Source organism: Silene latifolia, chromosome 10 (assembly GCF_048544455.1).
Source record: "Silene latifolia isolate original U9 population chromosome 10, ASM4854445v1, whole genome shotgun sequence".
NCBI classification, from domain to species: Eukaryota; Viridiplantae; Streptophyta; class Magnoliopsida; order Caryophyllales; family Caryophyllaceae; genus Silene; species Silene latifolia.
Window position 1 is genome coordinate 53,116,294 of NC_133535.1, and position 20,205 is coordinate 53,136,498.

The following is a 20,205-nucleotide window of genomic DNA, read 5'->3' on the forward strand; positions in this document are numbered from 1 at the left end:
AGCGGTCCGCATAATCAAACCCTAAACCCTTTCCCCGTCCCGTTTAGGATACTCGCCCCCAAAAAGGGTTCACTCGGCCCCTCTAGGGTGTCTTTTTGTCTTGCCGCCTTCAAATGAGAAGCAAGGGAAAGGGTTTAGGGTTTGATTATGGGGATTTGCGGTAGCGGTCCGCCTAATCAAACCCTAAACCCTTTCCCGTCCCGTTTTAGGATACCCGGCCCCCCAAAAAACGGTTCACTCGGCCCCTCTAGGTTGTCTTTTTGTTTTGCCGTCTTCAAATGAAAAGCAAGGATCCGCCTAATCAAACACTAAACCCTTTCCCGTCCCGTTTTAGGATACCCGGTCCCCCCAAAAAGGGTTCACTCCGCCTCTTGAGGGTGTGTTTTTGTCTTGGCACCTTCAAATGAGAAGCAAGGGAAAGTGATTTGGGTTGAATTAGGGGGATCCGCGGTAGCGGTGTCCGCCTAATCAAACCCTAAACCCTTTCCCGTCCCATTTTAGGATACCCGGCCTCCCAAAAAGGGTTCACTCGGCCCCTCTAGGGTGTCTTTTTGTCTTGCCGCCTTCAAATGAGAAGCAAGGAAAGGGTTTAGGGTTTGATTAGGGGGATCCGCGGTAGCGGTCCGCATAATCAAACCCTAAACCCTTTCCCGTCCCGCTTTAGGATACCCATGCCCCCAAAAAGGGTTCACTCGCCCCCACTAGGGTGTCTTTTTGTCTTGCCGCCTTCAAATGAGAAGCAAGGGAAAGGGTTTAGGGTTTGATTAGGGGGATTGGCGGTAGCGGTCCCCCTAATCAAACCCTAAACCCTTTCCCGTCCCGTTTTAGGATACCCGCCCCCCCAAAAAAGGGTTCACTCGGCCCCTCTAATGTGTCCTTTTGTCTTGCCGACTTCAAATGAGAAGCAAGGGAAAGGGTTTAGGGTTTGATTAGGGGATCTACTGTAGAGGTCCGCCTATTCAAACCCTAATCCCTTTCGTGTCCCGTTTAGGATTCCCCCGCCCCCCAAAAAGGGTTCACTCGGCCCCTCTAGGGTGTCTTTTTGTCTTGCCGCCTTCAAATGAGAAGCAAGAGAAAGGGTTTAAGGTTTGATTAGGGGATCCGCAGATGGCGTCTGCCTAATCAAACCCTAAACCCTTTCCCGTCCCGTTTTAGGATACCCATGCCCCCCAAAAAAGGGTTCACTCGGCCCCTCTAATGTGTCATTTTGTCTTGCCGCCTTCAAATGAGAAGAGCAAGGAAAGGGTTTAGGGTTTGATTAGGGATCTGCGGTGCGGTCCGCCTAATCAAACCCTAAACCCTTTCCCGTCCCGTTTTAGGATACCCGGCCCTCCAAAAAAGGGTTCACTCGGCCCCTCTAGGGTGTCTTTTTGTCTTGCCGCCTTCAAATGAGAAGCAAGGGAAAGGGTTTAAGGTTTGATTAGGTGGATCCGTGGTAGCGGTCTGCCTAATCAAACCCTAAAACCTTTCCCGTCCCGTTTTAGGATACCCCCCCCCCCAAAAAAGGGTTCACTCGGCCCCTCTAGGATGTATTTTTGTCTTGCCGCCTTCAAATGAGAAGCAAGGGAAAGGGTTTATGGTTTGATTAGGGGATCCGCGGTAGCGGTCCGCCTAATCAAACCCTAAACCCTATCCCGTTCCGTTTTAGGATACCCTGGTCCCCCAAAAAGGGTTCACTCCGCCTCTTGAGGGTGTGTTTTTGTCTTGGCACCTTCAAATGAGAAGCAAGGGAAAGTGATTTGGGTTGAATTAGGGGGATCCGCGGTAGCGGTGTCCGCCTAATCAAACCTTAAACCCTTTCCCGTCCCATTTTAGGATACCCGGCCTCCCAAAAAAGGGTTCACTCGGCCCCTCTAGGGTGTCTTTTTGTCTTGCCGCCATCAAATGAGAAGCAAGGGAAAGGGTTTAGGGTTTGATTAGGGGGATCCGCGGTAGCGGTCCGCATAATCAAACCCTAAACCCTTTCCCGTCCCGTTTTAGGATACCCATGCCCCCCAAAAAAGGGTTCACTCGGCCCCACTAGGGTGTCTTTTGTCTTGCCGCCTTCAAATGAGAAGCAAGGGAAAGGGTTTAGGGTTTGATTAGGGGGATTGGCGGTAGCGGTCCCCCTAATCAAACCCTAAACCCTTTCCCGTCCCGTTTTAGGATACCCGCCCCCCCAAAAAAGGGTTCACTCGGCCCCTCTAATGTGTCCTTTTGTCTTGCCGCCTTCAAATGAGAAGCAAGGGAAAGGGTTAAGGGTTTGATTAGGGGGATCTACGGTAGCGGTCCGCCTATTCAAACCCTAATCCCTTTCCCGTCCCGTTTTAGGATTCCCCCGCCCCCAAAAAAGGGTTCACTCGGCCCCTCTAGGGTGTCTTTTTGTCTTGCCGCCTTCAAATGAGAAGCAAGAGAAAGGGTTTAGGGTTTGATTAGGGGATCCGCGGTAGCGGTCCGCCTAATCAAACCCTAAACCCTTTCCCGACCCGTTTTAGGATACCCGGCCCCCCAAAAAAGGGTTCACTCGGCCCCTCTAATGTGTCATTTTGTCTTGCCGCCTTCAAATGAGAAGCAAGGAAAGGGTTTAGGGTTTGATTAGGGGGATCCGCGGTAGCGGTCCGCCTAATCAAACCCTAAACCCTTTCCCGTCCTGCTTTAGGATACCCGCCCTCCAAAAAAGGGTTCACTCGGCCCCTCTAGGGTGTCTTTTTGTCTTGCCGCCTTCAAATGAGAAGCAAGGGAAAGGGTTTAAGGTTTGATTAGGTGGATCCGTGGTAGCGGTCTGCCTAATCAAACCCTAAAACCTTTCCCGTCCCGTTTTAGGATACCCGGCCCCCCAAAAAAGGGTTCACTCGGCCCCTCTAGGATGTATTTTTGTCTTGCCGCCTTCAAATGAGAAGCAAGGGAAGGGGTTTAGGGTTTGATTAGGGGATCCGCGGTAGCGGTCCGCCTAATCAAACCCTAAACCCTATCCCGTCCCGTTTTAGGATACCCGGTCCCCACCCAAAAAAGGTTCACTCCGCCCCTCTAGGGTGTGTTTTTGTCTTGGCACCTTCAAATGAGTAGCAAGGAATGTGATTTGGGTTGAATTAGGGGATCCGCGGTAGCGGTGTCCGCCTAATCAAACCCTAAACCCTTTCCCGTCCCATTTTAGGATACCCGGCCTCCCAAAAAGGGTTCACTCGGCCCCTCTAGGGTGTCTTTTTGTCTTGCCGCCATCAAATGAGAAGCAAGGGAAAGGGTTCAGGGTTTGATTAGGGGATCCGCGTAGCGGTCCGCCTAATCAAACCCTAAACCCTTTCCCGTCCCGTTTAGGATACCCATGCCCCCAAAAAGGGTTCACTCGCCCCCACTAGGGTGTCTTTTTGTCTTGCCGCCTTCAAATGAGAAGCAAGGGAAAGGGTTTAGGGTTTGATTAGGGGGATTGGTGGTAGGGGTCCGCCTAATCAAACCCTAAACCCTTTCCCGTCCCATTTTAGGATACCCGGCCCCCCAAAAAAGGGTTCACTCGACCCCACTAGGGTGTCTTTTTGCCTTACCGCCTTCAAATGAGAAGCAAGGGAAAGGGTTTAGGGTTTGATTAGGGGGATCCGCGGTAGCGGTCCGCCTAATCAAACCCTAAACTCTTACCCGTCCCGTTTTAGGATACCCGGCCCACCAAAAAAGGGTTCACTCGTCCCCTTTAGGGTGTCTTTTTGTCTTGCCGCCTTCAAATGAGAAGCAAGGGAAAGGGTTTAGGGTTTTATTAGAGGGATCCGCGGTAGCGGTCCGCCTAATCAAACCCTAAACCCTTTCCCCTCTCTTTTTAGGATACCCCCCCCCCCCCCCCAAAAAAAAGGGTTCACTCGGCCCCTCAAGGGTGTCTTTTTGTCTTGCCGCCTTCAAATGAGAAGCAAGGGAAAGGGTTTAGTGTTTGATTAGGGGTATCCGCGGTAGCGGTCCGCCTAATCAAACCCTAAACCTTTTCCCGTCCCATTTTAGGATACCCGGCCCCCCAAAAAAGGGTTCACTCGGCCCCTCTAGGGTGTCTTTTTGTCTTGCCGCCTTCAAATGAGAAGCAAGGGAAAGGGTTTAGGGTTTGATTATGGGGATTTGCGGTAGCGGTCCGCCTAATCAAACCCTAAACCCTTTCCCGTCCCGTTTTAGGATACCCGCCCCCCAAAAAAGGGTTCACTCGGCCCCACTAGGGTGTCTTTTTGCCTTACCGCCTTCAAATGAGAAGCAAGGGAAAGGGTTTAGGGTTTGATTAGGGGGATCCACGGTAGCGGTCCGCCTAATCAAACCCTAAACTCTTACCCGTCCGTTTTAGGATACCCGGCCCACCAAAAAAGGGTTCACTCGTCCTTTTAGGGTGTCTTTTTGTCTTGCCGCCTTCAAATGAGAAGCAAGGGAAAGGGTTTAGGGTTTTATTAGAGGGATCCGCGGTAGCGGTCCGCCTAATCAAACCCTAAACCCTTTCCCCTCTCTTTTTAGGATACCCTCCCCCCCCCAAAAAAAAGGGTTCACTCGGCCCCTCAAGGGTGTCTTTTTGTCTTGCCGCCTTCAAATGAGAAGCAAGGGAAAGGGTTTAGTGTTTGATTAGGGGTATCCGCGGTAGCGGTCCGCCTAATCAAACCCTAAACCTTTTCCCGTCCCATTTTAGGATACCCGACGCCCCCAAAAAGGGTTCACTCGGCCCCTCTAGGGTGTCTTTTTGTCTTGCCGCCTTCAAATGAGAAGCAAGGGAAAGGGTTTAGGGTTTGATTATGGGGATTTGCGGTAGCGGTCCGCCTAATCAAACCCTAAACCCTTTCCCGTCCCGTTTTAGGATACCCGGCCCCCCAAAAAACGGTTCACTCGGCCCCCCTAGGTTGTCTTTTTGTTTTGCCGTCTTCAAATGAAAAGCAAGGATCCGCCTAATCAAACACTAAACCCTTTCCCGTCCCGTTTTAGGATACCCGGTCCCCCCAAAAAGGGTTCACTCCGCCTCTTGAGGGTGTGTTTTTGTCTTGGCACCTTCAAATGAGAAGCAAGGGAAAGTGATTTGGGTTGAATGAGGGGGATCCGCGGTAGCGGTGTCCGCCTAATCAAACCCTAAACCCTTTCCCGTCCCATTTTAGGATACCCGGCCTCCCAAAAAAGGGTTCACTCGGCCCCTCTAGGGTGTCTTTTTGTCTTGCCTCCATCAAATGAGAAGCAAGGGAAAGGGTTTAGGGTTTGATTAGGGGGATTGGCGGTAGGTCCGTCCGCCTAATCAAACCCTAAACCCTTTCCCCGTCCCGTTTAGGATACCCGCCCTCCAAAAAAGGGTTCACTCGGCCCCTCTAATGTGTCCTCTTGTCTTACCGCCTTCAAACGAGAAGCAAGGGAAAAGGTTTAGGGTTTGATTAGGGGGATCTGCGGTAGCGGTCCGCCTATTCAAACCCTAATCCCTTTCCCGTCCCGTTTTAGGATACCCGGCCCCCCAAAAAAGGGTTCACTCGGCCCCTCTAGGATGTCTTTTTGTCTTTCCGCCTTCAAATGAGAAGCAAGAGAAAGGGTTTAAGGTTTGATTAGGGGGATCCGCGGTAGCGGTCCGCCTAATCAAACCCTAAACCCTTTCCCGTCCCGTTTTAGGATACCCGGCCCCCCAAAAAAGGGTTCACTCGGCCCCTCTAATGTGTCCTTTTGTCTTGCCGCCTTCAAATGAGAAGCAAGAGAAGGGGTTTAGGGTTTGATTAGGGGGATCTGCGGTAGCGGTCCGCCTAATCAAACCCTAAACCCTTTCCCGTCCCGTTTTAGGATACCCGGCCCTCCAAAAAAAGGTTCACTCGGCCCCTCTAGGGTGTCTTTTTGTCTTGCCGCCTTCAAATGAGAAGCAAGGGAAATGGTTTAAGGTTTGATTAGGTGGATCCGTGGTAGCGGTCTGCCTAATCAAACTCTAAAACCTTTCCCGTCCCGTTTTAGGATACCCGGCCCCCCAAAAAAGGGTTCTCTCGGCCCCTCTAGGATGTATTTTTGTCTTGCCGCCTTCAAATGAGAAGCAAGGGAAGGGGTTTAGGGTTTGATTAGGGGGATCCGCGGTAGCGGTCCGCGCCTAATCAAACCCTAAACCCTTTTCCGTCCCGTTTTAGGATACCCGGTCCCCACCCAAAAAGGGTTCACTCCGCCCCTCTAGGGTGTGTTTTTGTCTTGGCATCTTCAAATGAGAAGCAAGGGAAAGTGATTTGGGTTGAATTAGGGGATCCGCGGTAGCGGTGTCCGCCTAATCAAACCCTAAACCCTTTCCCGTCCCGTTTTAGGTTACCCGGCCTCCCAAAAAAGGGTTCACTCGGCCCCTTTAGGGTGTCTTTTTGTCTTGCCGCCATCAAATGAGAAGCAAGGGAAAGGGTTTAGGGTTTGATTAGGGGGATCCACGGTAGCGGTCCGCATAATCAAACCCTAAACCCTTTCCCGTCCCGTTTTAGGATACCCATCCCCCCAAAAAAGGGTTCACTCGCCCCCACTAGGGTGTCTTTTTGTCTTGCCGCCTTCAAATGAGAAGCAAGGGAAAGGGTTTAGGGTTTGATTAGGGGGATTGGCGGTAGCGGTCCGCCTAATCAAACCCTAAACCCTTTCCCGTCCCGTTTTAGGATACCCGGCCCCCCAAAAAAGGGTTCACTCGGCCCCTCTAATGTGTCCTTTTGTCTTGCCGCCTTCAAATGAGAAGCAAGGGAAAGGGTTTAGGGTTTGATTATGGGGATCTGCGGTAGCGGTCCGCCTATTCAAACCCTAATCCCTTTCCCGTCCCGTTTTAGGATTCCCCGACCCCCAAAAAGGGTTCACTCGGCCCCTCTAGGGTGTCTTTTTGTCTTGCCGCCTTCAAATGAGAAGCAAGAGAAAGGGTTTAAGGTTTGATTAGGGGGATCCGCGGTAGCGGTCTGCCTAATCAAACCCTAAACCCTTTCCCGTCCCATTTTAGGATACACGGCCCCCCAAAAAAGGGTTCACTCGGCCCCTCTAGGGTGTATTTTTGTCTTGCCACCTTCAAATGAGAAGCAAGGGAAAGGGTTTAGGGTTTGATTAGGGGATCTGCGGTAGCGGTCCGCCTATTCAAACCCTAATCCCTTTCCCGTGCCGCTTTAGGATTCCCCGCCCCCAAAAAAAGGGTTCACTCGGCCCCTCTAGGATGTCTTTTTGTCTTTCCGCCTTCAAATGAGAAGCAAGAGAAAGGGTTTAAGGTTTGATTAGGGGATCCGCGTAGCGGTCTGCCTAATCAAACCCTAAACCCTTTCCTGTCCCGTTTTAGGATACCCGGCCCCCCAAAAAAGGGTTCACTCGGCCCCTCTAATGTGTCCTTTTGTCTTACCGCCTTCAAATGAGAAGCAAGGGAAAAGGTTGAGGGTTTGATTAGGGGGATCTGCGGTAGCGGTCCGCCTATTCAAACCCTAATCCCTTTCCCGTCCCGTTTTAGGATTCCCGGCCCCCCAAAAAAGGGTTCACTCGGCCCCTCTAGGATGTCTTTTTGTCTTTCCGCCTTCAAATGAAAAGCAAGAGAAAGGGTTTAAGGTTTGATTAGGGGGATCCGCGGTAGCGGTCTGCCTAATCAAACCCTAAACCCTTTCCCGTTTTAGGATACCCGGCCCCCCAAAAAAGGGTTCACTCGGCCCCGCTAATGTGTCCTTTTGTCTTGCCGCCTTCAAATGAGAAGCAAGGGAAAGGGTTTAGGGTTTGATTAGGGGGATCTGCGGTAGCGGTCCGCCTAATCAAACCCTAAACCCTTTCCCGTCCCGTTTTAGGATACCCGGCCCTCCAAAAAAGGGTTCACTCGGCCCCTCTAGGGTGTCTTTTTGTCTTGCCGCCTTCAAATGAGAAGCAAGGGAAAGGGTTTAAGGTTTGATTAGGTGGATCCGTGGTAGCGGTCTGCCTAATCAAACTCTAAAACCTTTCCCGTCCCGTTTTAGGATACCCGGCCCCCCAAAAAAGGGTTCACTCGGCCCCTCTAGGATGTATTTTTGTCTTGCCGCCTTCAAATGAGAAGCAAGGGAAGGGGTTTAGGGTTTGATTAGGGGGATCCGCGGTAGCGGTCCGCCTAATCAAACCCTAAACCCTTTCCCGTCCCGTTTTAGGATACCCGGTCCCCACCCAAAAAGGGTTCACTCCGCCCCTCTAGGGTGTGTTTTTGTCTTGGCACCTTCAAATGAGAAGCAAGGGAAAGTGATTTGGGTTGAATTAGGGGGATCCGCGGTAGCGGTATCCGCCTAATCAAACCCTAAACCTTTTCCCGTCCCGTTTTAGGATACCCATGCCCCCCAAAAAAGGGTTCACTCGCCCCCACTAGGGTGTCTTTTTGTCTTGCTGCCTTCAAATGAGAAGAAAGGGAAAGGGTTTAGGGTTTGATTAGGGGGATTGGCGGTAGCGGTCCGCCTAATCAAACCTTAAACCCTTTCCCGTCCCGTTTTAGGATACCCGGCCCCCCAAAAAAGGGTTCACTCGGCCCCTCTAATGTGTCCTTTTGTCTTGCCGCCTTCAAATGAGAAGCAAGGGAAAGGGTTTAGGGTTTGATTAGGGGGATCTGCGGTAGTGGTCCGCCTATTCAAACCCTAATCCCTTTCCCGTCCCGTTTTAGGATTCCCGGCCCCCCAAAAAAGGGTTCACTCGGCCCCTCTAGGGTGTCTTTTTGTCTTGCCGCCTTCAAATGAGAAGCAAGAGAAAGGGTTTAAGGTTTGATTAGGGGGATCCGCGGTAGCGGTCTGCCTAATCAAACCCTAAACCCTTTCCCGTCCCGTTTTAGGATACACGGCCCCCCAAAAAGGGTTCACTCGGCCCCTCTAGGGTGTATTTTTGTCTTGCCACCTTCAAATGAGAAGCAAGGGAAAGGGTTTAGGGTTTGATTAGGGGGATCTGCGGTAGCGGTCCGCCTATTCAAACCCTAATCCCTTTCCCGTGCCGTTTTAGGATTCCCGGCCCCCCAAAAAAGGGTTCACTCGGCCCCTCTAGGATGTCTTTTTGTCTTGTCGCCTTCAAATGAGAAGCAAGAGAAAGGGTTTAAGGTTTGATTAGGGGGATCCGCGGTAGCGGTCTGCCTAATCAAACCCTAAACCCTTTCCCGTCCCGTTTTAGGATACCCGGCCCCCCAAAAAAGGGTTCACTCGGCCCCTCTAATGTGTCGTTTTGTCTTGCCGCCTTCAAATGAGAAGCAAGGGAAAGGGTTTAGGGTTTGATTAGGGGGATCTGCGGTAGCGGTCCGCCTAATCAAACCCTAAACCCTTTCCCGTCCCGTTTTAGGATACCCGGCCCTCCAAAAAAGGGTTCACTCGGCCCCTTTAGGGTGTCTTTTTGTCTTGCCGCCTTCAAATGAGAAGCAAGGGAAAGGGTTTAAGGTTTGATTAGGTGGATCCGTGGTAGCGGTCTGCCTAATCAAACTCTAAAACCTTTCCCGTCCCGTTTTAGGATACCCGGCCCCCCAAAAAAGGGTTCACTCGGCCCCTCTAGGATGTATTTTTGTCTTGCCGCCTTCAAATGAGAAGCAAGGGAAGGGGTTTAGGGTTTGATTAGGGGGATCCGCGGTAGCGGTCCGCCTAATCAAACCCTAAACCCTTTCCCGTCCCGTTTTAGGATACCCGGTCCCCACCCAAAAAGGGTTCACTCCGCCCCTCTAGGGTGTGTTTTTGTCTTGGCACCTTCAAATGAGAAGCAAGGAAAGTGATTTGGGTTGAATTAGGGGATCCGCGGTAGCGGTGTCCGCCTAATCAAACCCTAAACCCTTTCCCGTCCCGTTTTAGGATACCCGGCCTCCCAAAAAAGGGTTCACTCGGCCCCTCTAGGGTGTCTTTTTGTCTTGCCGCCATCAAATGAGAAGCAAGGGAAAGGGTTTAGGGTTTGATTAGGGGATCCGCAGGCGGTCCGCATAATCAAACCCTAAACCCTTTCCCGTCCCGTTTTAGGATACCCATGCCCCCCAAAAAAGGGTTCACTCGCCCCCACTAGGGTGTCTTTTTGTCTTGCCGCCTTCAAATGAGAAGCAAGGGAAAGGGTTTAGGGTTTGATTAGGGGGATTGGCGGTAGCGGTCCGCCTAATCAAACCCTAAACCCTTTCCCGTCCCGTTTTAGGATACCCGGCCCCCCAAAAAAGGGTTCACTCGGCCCCTCTAGGGTTTCTTTTTGTCTTGCCGCCATCAAATGAGAAGCAAGGGAAAGGGTTTAGGGTTTGATTAGGGGGATCCGCGGTAGCGGTCCTCATAATCAAACCCTAAACCCTTTCCCGTCCCGTTTTAGGATACCCATGCCCCCCAAAAAAGGGTTCACTCGCCCCCACTAGGGTGTCTTTTTGTCTTGCCGCCTTCAAATGAGAAGCAAGGGAAAGGGTTTAGGGTTTGATTAGGGGGATTGGCGGTAGCTGTCCGCCTAATCAAACCCTAAACCCTTTCCCGTCCCGTTTTAGGATACCCGGCCCCCCAAAAAAGGGTTCACTCGGCCCCTCTAATGTGTCCTTTTGTCTTACCGCCTTCAAATGAGAAGCAAGGGAAAAGGTTTAGGGTTTGATTAGGGGGATCTGCGGTAGCGGTCCGCCTATTCAAACCCTAATCCCTTTCCCGTCCCGTTTTAGGATTCCCGGCCCCACAAAAGGGATCACTCGGCCCCTCTAGGATGTCTTTTTGTCTTTCCGCCTTCAAATGAGAAGCAAGAGAAAGGGTTTAAGGTTTGATTAGGGGGATCCGCGGTAGCGGTCTGCCTAATCAAACCCTAAACCCTTTCCCGTCCCGTTTTAGGATACCCGGCCCCCCAAAAAAGGGTTCACTCGGCCCCTCTAATGTGTCCTTTTGTCTTGCCGCCTTCAAATGAGAAGCAAGGGAAAGGGTTTAGGGTTTGATTAGGGGGATCTGCGGTAGCGGTCCGCCTAATCAAACCCTAAACCCTTTCCCGTCCCGTTTTAGGATACCCGGCCCTCCAAAAAAGGGTTCACTCGGCCCCTATAGGGTGTCTTTTTGTCTTGCCGCCTTCAAATGAGAAGCAAGGGAAAGGGTTTAAGGTTTGATTAGGTGGATCCGTGGTAGCGGTCTGCCTAATCAAACTCTAAAACCTTTCCCGTCCCGTTTTAGGATACCCGGCCCCCCAAAAAAGGGTTCACTCGGCCCCTCTAGGATGTATTTTTGTCTTGCCGCCTAAAATGAGAAGCAAGGGAAGGGGTTTAGGGTTTGATTAGGGGGATCCGCGGTAGCGGTCCGCCTAATCAAACCCTAAACCCTTTCCCGTCCCGTTTTAGGATACCCGGTCCCCACCCAAAAAGGGTTCACTCCGCCCCTCTAGGGTGTGTTTTTGTCTTGGCACCTTCAAATGAGAAGCAAGGGAAAGTGATTTGGGTTGAATTAGGGGGGATCCGCGTTAGCGGTGTCCGCCTAATCAAACCCTAAACCCTTTCCCGTCGCATTTTAGGATACCCGGCCTCCCAAAAAACGGTTCACTCGGCCCCTCTAGGGTGTCTTTTTGTCTTGCCGCCTTCAAATGAGAAGCAAGGGAAGGGGTTTAGGGTTTGATTAGGGGGATCCGCGGTAGCGGTCCGCCTAATCAAACCCTAAACCCTTTCCCGTCCCGTTTTTAGGATACCCGGTCCCCACCCAAAAAGGGTTCACTCCGCCCCTCTAGGGTGTGTTTTTGTCTTGGCACCTTCAAATGAGAAGCAAGGGAAAGTGATTTGGGTTGAATTAGGGGGATCCGCGGTAGCGGTGTCCGCCTAATCAAACCCTATACCCTTTCCCGTCCCGTTTTAGGATACCCGGCCTCCCAAAAAAGGGTTCACTCGGCCCCTCTAGGGTGTCTTTTTGTCTTGCCGCCAGCAAATGAGAAGCAAGTGAAAGTGATTTGGGTTGAATTAGGGGGATCCGCGGTAGCGGTGTCCGCCTAATCAAACCCTAAACCCTTTCCCGTCCCGTTTTAGGATACCCGGCCTCCCAAAAAAGGGTTCACTCGGCCCCTCTAGGGTGTCTTTTTGTCTTGCCGCCATCAAATGAGAAGCAAGGGAAAGGGTTTAGGGTTTGATTAGGGGGATCCGCAGTAGCGGTCCGCATAATCAAACCCTAAACCCTTTCCCGTCCCGTTTTAGGATACCCATGCCCCCCAAAAACGGGTTCACTCGCCCCCACTAGGGTGTCTTTTTGTCTTGCCGCCTTCAAATGAGAAGCAAGGGAAAGGGTTTAGGGTTTGATTAGGGGGATTGGCGGTAGCGGTCCGCCTAATCAAACCCTAAACCCTTTCCCGTCCCGTTTTAGGATACCCGGCCCCCCAAAAAAGGGTTCACTCGGCCCCTCTAGGGTGTCTTTTTGTCTTGCCGCCATCAAATGAGAAGCAAGGGAAAGGGTTTAGGGTTTGATTAGGGGGATCCGCGATAGCGGTCCTCATAATCAAACCCTAAACCCTTTCCCGTCCCGTTTTAGGATACCCATGCCCCCCAAAAAAGGGTTCACTCGCCCCCACTAGGGTGTCTTTTTGTCTTGCCGCCTTCAAATGAGAAGCAAGGGAAAGGGTTTAGGGTTTGATTAGGGGGATTGGCGGTAGCTGTCCGCCTAATCAAACCCTAAACCCTTTCCCGTCCCGTTTTAGGATACCCGGCCCCCCAAAAAAGGGTTCACTCGGCCCCTCTAATGTGTCCTTTTGTCTTACCGCCTTCAAATGAGAAGCAAGGGAAAAGGTTTAGGGTTTGATTAGGGGGATCTGCGGTAGCGGTCCGCCTATTCAAACCCTAATCCCTTTCCCGTCCCGTTTTAGGATTCCCGGCCCCCCAAAAAAGGGTTCACTCGGCCCCACTAGGATGTCTTTTTGTCTTTCCGCCTTCAAATGAGAAGCAAGAGAAAGGGTTTAAGGTTTGATTAGGGGGATCCGCGGCAGCGGTCTGCCTAATCAAACCCTAAACCCTTTCCCGTCCCGTTTTAGGATACCCGGCCCCCCAAAAAAGGGTTCACTCGGCCCCTCTAATGTGTCCTTTTGTCTTGCCGCCTTCAAATGAGAAGCAAGGGAAAGGGTTTAGGGTTTGATTAAGGGGATCTGCGGTAGCGGTCCACCTAATCAAACCCTAAACCCTTTCCCGTCCCGTTTTAGGATACCCGGCCCTCCAAAAAAGGGTTCACTCGGCCCCTCTAGGGTGTCTTTTTGTCTTGCCGCCTTCAAATGAGAAGCAAGGGAAAGGGTTTAAGGTTTGATTAGGTGGATCCGTGGTAGCGGTCTGCCTAATCAAACTCTAAAACCTTTCCCGTCCCGTTTTAGGATACCCGGCCCCCCAAAAAAGGGTTCACTCGGCCCCTCTAGGATGTATTTTTGTCTTGCCGCCTTCAAATGAGAAGCAGGAAGGGGTTTAGGGTTTGATTAGGGGATCCGCGGTTGCGGTCCGCCTAATCAAACCCTAAACCCTTTCCCGTCCCGTTTTAGGATACCCGGTCCCCACCCAAAAAGGGTTCACTCCGCCCCTCTAGGGTGTGTTTTTGTCTTGGCACCTTCAAATGAGAAGCAAGGGAAAGTGATTTGGGTTGAATTAGGGGGATCCGCGGTAGCGGTGTCCGCCTAATCAAACCCTAAACCCTTTCCCGTCCCGTTTTAGGATACCCGGCCTCCCAAAAAAGGGTTCACTCGGCCCCTCTAGGGTGTCTTTTTGTCTTGCCGCCATCAAATGAGAAGCAAGGGAAAGGGTTTAGGGTTTGATTAGGGGGATCCGCGGTAGCGGTCCGCATAATCAAACCCTAAACCCTTTCCCGTCCTGTTTTAGGATACCCATGCCCCCCAAAAAAGGGTTCACTCGTCCCCACTAGGGTGTCTTTTTGTCTTGCCGCCTTCAAATGAGAAGCAAGGGAAAGGGTTTAGGGTTTGATTAGGGGGATTGGCGGTAGCGGTCCGCCTAATCAAACCCTAAACCCTTTCCCGTCCCGTTTTAGGATACCCGGCCCCCCAAAAAAGGGTTAACTCGGCCTCTCTAATGTGTCCTTTTGTCTTGCCGCCTTCAAATGAGAAGCAAGGGAAAGGGTTTAGGGTTTGATTAGGGGGATCTGCGGTAGCGGTCCGCCTATTCAAACCCTAATCCCTTTCCCGTCCCGTTTTAGGATTCTCGGCCCCCCAAAAAAGGGTTCACTCGGCCCCTCTAGGGTGTCTTTTTGTCTTGCCGCCTTCAAATGAGAATCAAGAGAAAGGGTTTAAGGTTTGATTAGGGGGATCCGCGGTAGCGGTCTGCCTAATCAACCCCTAAACCCTTTCCCGTCCCGTTTTAGGATACACGGCCCCCCAAAAAAGGGTTCACTCGGCCCCTCTAGGGTGTATTTTTGTCTTGCCACATTCAAATGAGAAGCAAGGGAAAGGTTTTAGGGTTTGATTAGGGGGATCTGCGGTAGCGGTCCGCCTATTCAAACCCTAATCCCTTTCCCGTGCCGTTTTAGGATTCCCGGCCCCCCAAAAAAGGGTTCACTCGGCCCCTCTAGGATGTCTTTTTGTCTTCCCGCCTTCAAATGAGAAGCAAGAGAAAGGGTTTAAGGTTTGATTAGGGGGATCCGCGGTAGCGGTCTGCCTAATCAAACCCTAAACCATTTCCCGTCCCGTTTTAGGATACCCGGCCCCCCAAAAAAGGGTTCACTCGGCCCCTCTAATGTGTCCTTTTGTCTTGCCGCCTTCAAATGAGAAGCAAGGCAAAGGGTTTAGGGTTTGATTAGGGGGATCTGCGGTAGCGGTCCGCCTATTCAAACCCTAATCCCTTTCCCGTCCCGTTTTAGGATTCCCGGCCCCCCAAAAAAGGGTTCACTCGGCCCCTCTAGGGTGTCTTTTTGTCTTGCCGCCTTCAAATGAGAAGCAAGAGAAAGGGTTTAAGGTTTGATTAGGGGGATCCGTGGTAGCGGTCTACCTAATCAAACCCTAAACCCTTTCCCGTCCCGTTTTAGGATACACGGCCCCCCAAAAAAGGGTTCACTCGGCCCCTCTAGGGTGTATTTTTGTCTTGCCACCTTCAAATGAGAAGCAAGAGAAAGGGTTTAAGGTTTGATTTGGGGGATCCGCGGTAGCGGTCTGCCTAATCAAACCCTAAACCATTTCCCGTCCCGTTTTAGGATACCCGGCCCCCCAAAAAAGGGTTCACTCGGCCCCTCTAATGTGTCCTTTTGTCTTGCCGCCTTCAAATGAGAAGCAAGGGAAAGGGTTTAGGGTTTGATTAGGGGGATCTGCGGTAGCGGTCCGCCTATTCAAACCCTAATCCCTTTCCCGTGCCGTTTTAGGATTCCCGGCCCCCCAAAAAAGTGTTCACTCGGCCCCTCTAGGATGTCTTTTTGTCTTGCCGCCTTCAAATGAGAAGCAAGAGAAAGGGTTTAAGGTTTGATTTGGGGGATCTGCGGTAGCGGTCCGCCTAATCAAACCCTAAACCCTTTCCCGTCCCGTTTTCGGATACCCGGTCCCCACCCAAAAAGGGTTCACTCCGCCCCTCTAGGGTGTGTTTTTGTCTTGGCACCTTCAAATGAGAAGCAAGGGAAAGTGATTTGGGTTGAATTAGGGGGATCCGCGGTAGCGGTGTCCGCCTAATCAAACCCTAAACCCTTTCCCGTCCCGTTTTAGGATACCCGGCCTCCCAAAAAAGGGTTCACTCGGCCCCTCTAGGGTGTCTTTTTGTCTTGCCGCCATCAAATGAGAAGCAAGGGAAAGGGTTTAGGGTTTGATTAGGGGGATCCGCAGTAGCGGTCCGCATAATCAAACCCTAAACCCTTTCCCGTCCCGTTTTAGGATACCCATGCCCCCCAAAAAAGGGTTCACTCGGCCCCTCTAATGTGTCCTTTTGTCTTGCCGCCTTCAAATGAGAAGCAAGGGAAAGGGTTTAGGGTTTGATTAGGGGGATCTGCGGTAGCGGTCCGCCTATTCAAACCCTAATCCCTTTCCCGTCCCGTTTTAGGATTCCCGGCCCCCCAAAAAAAGGTTCACTCGGCCCCTCTAGGGTGTCTTTTTGTCTTGCCGCCTTCAAATGAGAAGCAAGAGAAAGGGTTTAAGGTTTGATTAGGGGGATCCGTGGTAGCGGTCTGCCTAATCAAACCCCAAACCCTTTCCCGTCCCGTTTTAGGATACCCGGCCCCCCAAAAAAGGGTTCACTCGGCCCCTCTAATGTGTCCTTTTGTCTTGCCGCCTTCAAATGAGAAGCAAGGGAAAGGGTTTAGGGTTTGATTAGGGGGATCTGCGGTAGCGGTCCGCCTATTCAAACCCTAATCCCTTTCCCGTCCCGTTTAGGATTCTCGGCCCCCAAAAAGGGTTCACTCGGCCCCTCTAGGGTGTCTTTTTGTCTTGCCGCCTTCAAATGAGAATCAAGAGAAAGGGTTTAAGGTTTGATTAGGGGATCCGCGGTAGCGGTTCGCCTAATCAAACCCTAAACCCTTTCCCGTCCCGTTTTAGGATACACGGCCCCCCAAAAAAGGGTTCACTCGGCCCCTCTAGGGTGTATTTTTGTCTTGCCACATTCAAATGAGAAGCAAGGGAAAGGTTTTAGGGTTTGATTAGGGGGATCTGCGGTAGCGGTCCGCCTATTCAAACCCTAATCCCTTTCCCGTGCCGTTTAGGATTCCCCCCCCAAAAAGGGTTCACTCGGCCCCTCTAGGATGTCTTTTTGTCTTGCCGCCTTCAAATGAGAAGCAAGAGAAAGGGTTTAAGGTTTGATTAGGGGGATCCGCGGTAGCGGTCCGCCTAATCAAACCCTAAACCATTTCCCGTCCCGTTTTAGGATACCCTACCCCCCAAAAAAGGGTTCACTCGGCCCCTCTAATGTGTCCTTTTGTCTTGCCGCCTTCAAATGAGAAGCAAGGCAAAGGGTTTAGGGTTTGATTAGGGGATCTGCGGTAGCGGTCCGCCTATTCAAACCCTAAACCCTTTCCCGTCCCGTTTTAGGATACCCGGCCCCCCCAAAAAAAGGGTTCACTCGGCCCCTCTAGGGTGTCTTTTTGTCTTGCCGCCTTCAAATGAGAAGCAAGAGAAAGGGTTTAGGGTTTGATTAGGGGATCCGCGGTAGCGGTCCGCCTAATCAAACCCTAAACCCTTTCCCGTCCCGTTTTAGGATACACGGCCCCCGAAAAAAGGGTTCACTCGGCCCCTCTAGGGTGTATTTTTGTCTTGCCACCTTCAAATGAGAAGCAAGAGAAAGGGTTTAAGGTTTGATTTGGGGGATCCGCGGTAGCGGTCTCTGCTAATCAAACCCTAAACCATTTCCCGTCCCGTTTTAGGATACCCGGCCCCCAAAAAAGGGTTCACTCGGCCCCTCTAATGTGTCCTTTTGTCTTGCCGCCTTCAAATGAGAAGCAAGGGAAAGGGTTTAGGGTTTGATTAGGGGGATCTGCGGTAGCGGTCCGCCTATTCAAACCCTAATCCCTTTCCCGTGCCGTTTTAGGATTCCCCCCCCCCCAAAAAGTGTTCACTCGGCCCCTCTAGGATGTCTTTTTGTCTTGCCGCCTTCAAATGAGAAGCAAGAGAAAGGGTTTAAGGTTTGATTAGGGGGATCTGCGGTAGCGGTCCGCCTAATCAAACCCTAAACCCTTTCCCGTCCCGTTTTAGGATACCCGGTCCCCACCCAAAAAGGGTTCACTCCGCCCCTCTAGGGTGTGTTTTTGTCTTGGCACCTTCAAATGAGAAGCAAGGGAAAGTGATTTGGGTTGAATTAGGGGGATCCGCGGTAGCGTGTGTCGCCTAATCAAACCCTAAACCCTTTCCCCGTCCCGTTTTAGGATACCCGGCCTCCCAAAAAGGGTTCACTCGGCCCCTCTAGGGTGTCTTTTTGTCTTGCCGCCATCAAATGAGAAGCGAGGAAAGGGTTTAGGGTTTGATTAGGGGGATCCGCAGAGGCGGTCCGCATAATCAAACCCTAAACCCTTTCCCGTCCCGTTTTAGGATACCCATGCCCCCCAAAAAAGGGTTCACTCGGCCCCTCTAATGTGTCCTTTTGTCTTGCCGCCTTCAAATGAGAAGCAAGGGAAAGGGTTTAGGGTTTGATTAGGGGGATCTGCGGTAGCGGTCCGCCTATTCAAACCCTAATCCCTTTCCCGTCCCGTTTAGGATTCCCGCCCCCAAAAAAGGTTCACTCGGCCCCTCTAGGGTGTCTTTTTGTCTTGCCGCCTTCAAATGAGAAGCAAGAGAAAGGGTTTAAGGTTTGATTAGGGGGATCCGTGGTAGCGGTCTGCCTAATCAAACCCCAAACCCTTTCCCGTCCCGTTTTAGGATACCCGGCCCCCCAAAAAAGGGTTCACTCGGCCCCTCTAATGTGTCCTTTTGTCTTGCCGCCTTCAAATGAGAAGCAAGGGAAAGGGTTTAGGGTTTGATTAGGGGGATCTGTGGTAGCGGTCCGCCTAATCAAACCCTAAACCCTTTCCCGTCCCGTTTTAGGATACCCGGCCCTCCAAAAAAGGGTTCACTCGGCCCCTCTAGGGTGTCTTTTTGTCTTGCCGCCTTCAAATGAGAAGCAAGGGAAAGGGTTTAAGGTTTGATTAGGTGGATCCGTGGTAGCGGTCTGCCTAATCAAACTCTAAAACCTTTCCCGTCCCGTTTAGGATACCCGGCCCCCCAAAAAAGGGTTCACTCGGCCCCTCTAGGATGTATTTTTGTCTTGCCGCCTTCAAATGAGAAGCGAGGAAGGGGTTTAGGGTTTGATTAGGGGATCCGCGGTTGCGGTCCGCCTAATCAAACCCTAAACCCTTTCCCGTCCCGTTTTAGGATACCCGGTCCCCACCCAAAAAGGGTTCACTCCGCCCCTCTAGGGTGTGTTTTTGTCTTGGCACCTTCAAATGAGAAGCAAGGGAAAGTGATTTGGGTTGAATTAGGGGAATCCGCGGTAGCGGTGTCCGCCTAATCAAACCCTAAACCCTTTCCCGTCCCGTTTTAGGATACCCGGCCTCCCAAAAAGGGTTCACTCGGCCCCTCTAGGGTGTCTTTTTGTCTTGCCGCCATCAAATGAGAAGCAAGGGAAAGGGTTTAGGGTTTGATTAGGGGATCCGCGGTAGCGGTCCGCATAATCAAACCCTAAACCCTTTCCCGTCCCGTTTTAGGATACCCGGTCCTCCCAAAAGGGTTCACTCGGCCCCTCTAGGGTGTCTTTTTGTCTTGCCGCCATCAAATGAGAAGCAAGGGAAAGGGTTTAGGGTTTGATTAGGGGATCTGCGGTGGCGTCCGCCTATTCAAACCCTAATCCGTTTCCCGTGCCGTTTAGGATTCCCCGCCCCCAAAAAAGGGTTCACTCGGCCCCTCTAGGATGTCTTTTTGTCTTGCCGCCTTCAAATGAGAAGCAAGAGAAAGGGTTTAAGGTTTGATTTGGGGGATCCGCGGTAGCGGTCTGCCTAATCAAACCCTAAACCATTTCCCGTCCCGTTTTAGGATACCCGGCCCCCCAAAAAAGGGTTCACTCGGCCCCTCTAATGTGTCCTTTTGTCTTGCCGCCTTCAAATGAGAAGCAAGGGAAAGGGTTTAGGGTTTTATTAGGGGGATCTGCGGTAGCGGTCCGCCTATTCAAACCCTAATCCCTTTCCCGTCCCGTTTTAGGATTCCCGGCCCCCCAAAAAAGGGTTCACTCGGCCCCTCTAGGGTGTCTTTTTGTCTTGCCGCCTTCAAATGAGAAGCAAGAGAAAGGGTTTAAGGTTTGATTAGGGGATCCGCAGATGGCGGTCTGCCTAATCAAACCCTAAACCCTTTCCCGTCCCGTTTTAGGATACACGGCCCCCCAAAAAAGGGTTCACTCGGCCCCTCTAGGGTGTATTTTTGTCTTGCCACCTTCAAATGAGAAGCAAGGGAAAGGGTTTAGGGTTTGATTAGGGGGATCTGCGGTGGCGTCCGCCTATTCAAACCCTAATCCCTTTCCCGTCCCGTTTTAGGATTCCCGGCCCCCCAAAAAAGGGTTCACTCGGCCCCTCTAGGATGTATTTTTGTCTTGCCGCCTTCAAATGAGAAGCAAGAGAAAGGGTTTAAGGTTTGATTAGGGGGATCCGCGGTAGCTGTTTGCCTAATCAAACCCTAAACCATTTCCCGTCCCGTTTTAGGATACCCGACCCCCCAAAAAAGGGTTCACTCGGCCCCTCTAATGTGTCCTTTTGTCTTGCCGCCTTCAAATGAGAAGCAAGGGAAAGGGTTTAGGGTTTGATTAGGGGGATCTGCGGTAGCGGTCCGCCTATTCAAACCCTAATCCCTTTCCCGTGCCGTTTTAGGATTCCCGGCCCCCCAAAAAAGTGTTCACTCGGCCCCTCTAGGATGTCTTTTTGTCTTGCCGCCTTCAAATGAGAAGCAAGAGAAAGGGTTTAAGGTTTGATTAGGGGG